This window comes from Saccostrea cucullata, unplaced genomic scaffold (assembly GCF_032062105.1).
Source record: "Saccostrea cucullata isolate Sc308-1 unplaced genomic scaffold, CSIRO_AGI_Scuc_v1 ctg437, whole genome shotgun sequence".
In the NCBI taxonomy this organism is placed as follows: Eukaryota; Metazoa; Mollusca; class Bivalvia; order Ostreida; family Ostreidae; genus Saccostrea; species Saccostrea cuccullata.
This window is the reverse complement of record NW_026922060.1, coordinates 122,519-129,357: the sequence shown is the minus strand read 5'-3', so window position 1 is coordinate 129,357 and position 6,839 is coordinate 122,519.

Here is a 6,839-nt window from a genome sequence, read left to right as displayed (position 1 = left end):
TGGACTCATCCAATAGTACAGAAACGCAGAAAAAAGGTCAAACGGACATGTCCGTATATGAAATAGCATGAAATAAACAGCTGCATGCAAAAAAAAAAAAACTAAAGGAAATAAACACTTCAATATATTATATCAGTAAGACGGTTATTATTTTCTGCAAAATGTTTTGTTGAAACGGAGGTAACAAATTCCAATGATAATCAGAATGCACAACATTTTGCTGGCTAACTGTGACTTCTTCTCTTCGCACCTCGGAAATATCAATCCTTATACAGTCTGAGTCCGTGACGTCAGGCAATCACTCTTTTACTTTGTATAAAGACATTGGATTTGACTGTTTCCTAAGGAATGTTACGTGTACATGATCAATTTAAAGATTAAATAATTTTGTTTATTTCTGAGTGATGTCTAGCACAACTGTACATGATTTCATTGCGTTTATTTAGGAATTGGGCATTTCATGTCTTTAACGACGCAACATAAATACATGTGGGTAAAAATGTTTATAAAAAATATTTTGGAAAGAGAAAAAATTGCATCATAGGTATGATAAAAGTTCTTATTTAAGACACTTACTTTTTACGCCAAATATCCTTTGGAAAAATGTTAAAGAACTCCTTCTTTCCACATGATGCTTATCATTGACAATTCGTATAAAAACTTCTTCCTCTTTTTCGTCCCCTATGAATTGAAAAAAATATGTACGTTTATATCCTCCACATATTAAGCAAACAGAATTCATGATATTTTGAATAGGCATTCAATTGTAACATTCACATGAGCATCACTGCAGATAATACGACGGCTGTTCAATAAATAATGTCCGGAACTGTATGACATACATTAGAGATATCATATGACATTGAACTTGACTTTCTCTCATTATTGCATCTTTAATAAATTTATAACAGTTGATGTGACCACTTTTCATCACATATTTTCATCGTAAGAAACTGGGAAACAGGGGCTATTCGAGACACTGCATTAAAAGTGAGTGGTACTAAAGAATCAGTAAACTAGACTGAAATAAAAGCACCATTAAAGCTGCTGTAAAACTTGTTAAAAATCCCAAAAAAATATTCACTGAAATACGTGACATTTACAGAAACCAATGCCAGTTTTATAGACAAATGAGCAGGTGGATTTCAATTATAAAAAAAAATATATAATGGGCATCAAAAATGGGTACCGTCCTTGCCAACAAAAATAATAACAACTTTTGTACTGTTTGTCAAATTTCAAAAATAATTTTTGATGATGTAGGATTGGCTTTAAGACACAAAGGAAATTTGATAGACATCATATCGGAAGTAGTTTACACTGTTTTTAAGAAACGTTTGACGGTAATAAAGCTATGTACTCAAAGGTCACATTGTTGCATCAGCAGCTTCGCAGTAGTAGCCTTATATTCTAGGAAAGAAAACTTTAAATTATCTCCCAATACACTGGGCACCTATTCAATATTTGATTATTATACCTGATGCATTTGCTCCTAAATATTGTTATAAAGTGTTAATAAATTACTGTTATTTTTGAAAATCCCTCGTTCTGTTAATAAAACTGTAGTCAACCGGGATGGAAGTACCACCCACTTGTTTTTACAGTACGATATTATATATTTTTAACCCCCATTTGTAAAAGGCCATCCGTGGACAATATGAAAATCTTTATACACTAAGCATTGTAGAATGATCGAAATAAATAGAAGAAATTGAAGTACTTATATGTTTAAAGATGTGAAATTCCATTCAAACTTTGAATACCTATGAATGTTGATTCTAATATGAATTTGTTGATCAAATATGAATTTGAAACGGACGGCACGTGTATTGATTAGGATTAATTAAAAATTCATTCGAGGTTTGCCAATTCTCCATATTAACTTTAAAGATGAACTTTGAAAATTTGTATTTGGTAAAAAGACTTTACTTTGAGAGCTCATTGACATTTTTGTAAGCATTTCAATTAGTCAATGCCTGATTTTCAGAATCTGAGGATCGGAGTACCTTAAAAACCTCCAAAAGCAATGGTAAAGGTTATATTTTTTTATTAAAGTAATGGTAATGTAATGTATTACTTTAAGAAAATGGGGTAATTGTAAGTTTGTGCTCAAATTGTTGAAATAATGGCAATGTAATGCATTACCAAATAATGTATGTTTTGCACAAAAACCTGCTTACTACAGCGTAAGATTGGATAATTCATTTGGGTATCATAGAATTAGTAACTTGATTATTATTTGAATGTTCAAGGAGTCTAGGAGAAAAAAAAAACTTATGTCAAATCTCAAAGCAGTGTTTGTATAGCTGATAAAACGTTTTGCTATATATAACAACAAACCTTCGTTTTTATTGTTTTTCCTGTCCTTCATTACTTTCGAGATGCATATGAAAGTGCTTATCACAGCAGGAATAAAAATCAAAATACTCAAACTAAAAAAGATAAAAATAGTATAACACAAGTAATTTATTGAATAATGAAATAAATATATCCAGTTAAGGGTTTTCCGACCACGTTACTAGTAAAGTATGGCAAAGGAACATGCTATGTAGTCTGTGTATTGATAATTTGATTGGCACCGCCTGTAAGAGAGTCTGAAACACGTTTTAGATATAAATATTTTTTCAAAAGGAAAAATATGGAGTTTAGTGAAAAATACACACTAGGGTGAATTCACCATGCATCGGACACATACCTTGCTTCGGATAACTTTAGGGAATAAATTCTCTTTCAACTTAAGAGTTCCGTGTATTTATTTGTTTCTGTCTTTAAGCTGAAGATTTAATTTTTTTAATGATACCTATTGTTTTTACCATGATTTGATAAAAATACACAGCAAATGGCTTTGAAGTTACGTCATATTTTAAATCATCAGATGGGAACAACCAGAAATTTACAATTTTTTTTTTTACAATTTTTAGAGTTATCGGTCTTTAAATTCGATTTCAATGGAAAGAGTTAGACTTTGTTGAATTTTGTCTAAGATTGGAAATTTTACATAAATATTAAAGGAATTTGACTTCAATGTTCGTAAAGATTTATTTAGAGCTGGATTTTACTAGTATGTTCATTTTTCCGTACATCGGACACAAATTAACCATGCATCGGACATTTTCCGATGCATGGTAACCACAACCATTTTCACAAAGAACCCATTTGACAGTGCTTTTTCCGGAAATAGAATATAAAAACTATTTATTTTCAATCAAAATACAATTTATTGATATATGACGTCTAGAATCTGACTCAATTTATTTCTACCAACCAGGGTATGATAACCCATGAGAAAAAGGCTCGAACTACCGCATTACAAGTATTTTAAAGCAATTTTAAGGTAGAGAGAGATATTTCGAATCGTTCTACATTTGAGCAATTATATCGTTAATTAAATTTAAGATGAGGGTTACATCTTGCATAAAAGATAAATATAGGATCTCCCATGGTTTGTTGTTTGAAATGATTTTTATCCAACGAGTTCTGTGTTTTCTATCCCCAAGCCTTGGCGAGGGGATAGAAAACACACAACGAGTTGGATAAAAATCATATCAAACCACAAACCATGGGAGATTCTTTTTATCACATATTTTTGTTCACTTTAAATGTGTATTTTGTCTTCATTTCTAATTCAAAGTTCCCTTTCAGTTACCTCGGACCAAATAACGTGTTAAATGATATTACGCTGTATGAAATATTTCGTACAAAATAAAAGAAAAAAGTATTCAGGACCTATTTTTTTTAATTCATGAATGAAATATGTTAAAATATATCAAATTAAGTAAAATTTGACAAATTAAGTCATTCTCTCCATCATGCACATGTATTTGTTTATTTACATTACGTCATGCGGCGTAGGAATACATAGTGTTGATATGAAAAGGATATTCCATGAGCTATATCAACGGGATAAAGGTGAAAATATGTGATTAAAATATATCCATATCAAGGACTTGAAAGCACTCTGATAAAGGTATGATATTTTCCGGTCCAAATACCGTCTATCCGATGCATGGTAAATAGTATCCGATCCATGGTGAATTCTGAGTTATTTTTAAAAACTCGATTTTTGAGGATATTCTCTAAAGGAAGGGCATATATTTTTGTCCAAAATTTATTTTGTAATCATGTATTGAACGTTAAGCTCCATATGGATAATTTTCCGTCGGTAGCGATATCGCTAGATCTTGTTGCAGAACAAGGGTGTCCGATGCAAGGTAAATTTACCCTACTTATAAACAATCAATATATTGGATCATGACGACGTGATCGAAAGAAACTGATGTCGATAGTTTTTCAAAGAACGAACGTTAAGGTGCGGTCACATGATGGGACTTATTCAATTTTCCATCCACTTCTTACATTTGATTTGCTTTTGACTATATCCCATCTTGTGACCACACAAATCGAAAGTCAAAAGCAACATCTGAAAGTCGAATGAAAGTCGGACGGCCGTCAGATTTTCAATCGACTTAGCAATGAAAACCTGACGTTATAATGACATTTCCCGCGACACAAAATAAAAATAAACACAGAATAGGTCTATAATATAACAGTTTCTCACGTCTTATAAAAAATAAACTGTGTACTGAAATAAAAAGAACACTCGAACTCCCCCCCCCCCACAAAAATAAATAAATAAATAAATAAAATAAATAAAAATAGAAATAAAAGAACAAAACAAAAAAAAAACATAATGTGGAAAAATACTATTCTATCAAATAAATCATATACTGTAACTTCAAATAAAATTTGCCTGCATAATGTTTTTCGGTTATTTAAGAACTAAATTTGATTGCTTAAACTTCATTCAAAAATGTGGGTATTTTAATATCAGCATATATATATTCATTATGATTAAAATGAAGTTCTTTCACGCATTTGTTTTTAAAATGTCGCTATATATTACTACCAATATCTACAAAACATTGCAATTGTATAGTAGAAACACCGAACGACAACTTCATTCTATACCTGAACTTCTGAATTCTAGAAACTTTAGGTTAACTATTTTAAATTAAAAAAAAATTAAATTTATTAATCTTAAATAAGTTGCTGATCTCGTGGCGAATATTTTGATTAGAATACATGCGAATACAATGTATTGCGTTCTCAGTAAAACATTTGTATTTTTGCCTATCCATCAGAACTAAACATGCTTTTGATATTATAGACAGCTGCTTATTCAAAAAGAAGCCGAGGTACCTCATTGCTCAACCGAACACATCGGCTAAGGACAACCACAAATCAAATCAGAATTGAGAAGTTTATTGAAGGGGTGGGGTGGGAGACTTGAATTCTAATACTACTTGTGAATACCTCCATATCAATACTGTATATAACTTTGCTGTTCTAAAGAAAAATATTTTCACAGATTTTTTAAAAACATTTTGTTCGTATATATTTGAAATAATTTGAATGGGACTCCCCATTGTTTCCCTCCCCACAACAAAGGATATTTTTGAACAAATTTAAATCTTCAATACATGAGATCACTTACATGTCAAATTCAATATGACTAAAATATTGTTTTTCTGCTATTGAGATTTTCCCCATTTTTTTTCCCCTTGGTTAAACATTGATCCACACCCACAGCCTGCCCTTGGGGATTATGATTTGAAAAAAAGAATTCTACGATACCTGAAGATGCTTCCATATAAGAATCACTAATCATGCCTTTTGCTTTTCTTTAGAAGAATTTTTTAAAATATATTTTAATGTAAAACTTCGATTTCATTGTGGACCCACCATATGCCTCGTGGTTATAATTTGAACAAGCTATCATCTTAGGGTGATTATATATAAAAATCACTAATTATGGCTTTACAGTACTTGAGAAGAATATTTTCTATATATTCCTACATGTATGTAAAAATGTGATGGCGATTGTTACAGCCATTTCGGTAACTAGATTTTTTAGGGGTCATTAGTGTAATGTGAAGTCATCGTTTTGGGGGCACAGTATTTTTTGTGGAGAGCCAGTTTTATCATGGCAGAACGCGGCAGGGCTTGCTGCCGCAATTTTTACCAGTTTGCCATTTGCTAGTCGATTGGGATATTGGGTTTGCTCTGGTGTTAGCTTGTGTACGGTCGGTACTGTAGTCGTGCAGTGCTTTAAGATATAACAGCTCCTTGGATACAGATTCTTACATAAATGCATTACATCGTTTTATAGCAAGAAGAGGACAAGTAAACAAAATACGTTCTGACATCGGAACTACATTGTTGGTGCCGAACGTGAACTTAAAAAATCCACATAAGAATGGAACCAAGCACAGATCCAATCTGGCATGTTTCAAGAAAACGTAGACTGGCAGTTTAACCTACCAGCTGGACCACACTACGGTTGAGCCTGGGAGAGGTTAATTAAATCTATTCGTAAAGCCATGAATAATCTACTAAAGGACTGTTGATTGATTGTATACTGTTTAACGTCCCTCTCCAGAATAATTTCTCTGATATGGAGACGTCACCATTGCCGGTGAAGGGCTGCAAATTTAGGCCTATGTTCGGCACTTACGGCCTTTGAGCAGGGAGGGATCTTTATCGTGCCACACCTGCTGTGACACGGGGCGTCGGTTTATATGGTCTCATCCGAAGGACCGCCCCATTTACTCGCCTTTTACGACAAGCAAGGGGGTTCTGAGGACCTATTCTAACCGGGATCCACACGGGGGTGTACTCAAGGCGCAGACACTTGATTATGAAGGACTTCATACTCTAATGTGTGAAATTGAATATACAAACAACGATCAACCAATACCGAAGAACACGGATGAACACTGTGACTTGGAGCCACTTACTCCAAAACATTTGCTTTTGAGGAAGAGGAATCCTAAACTTCC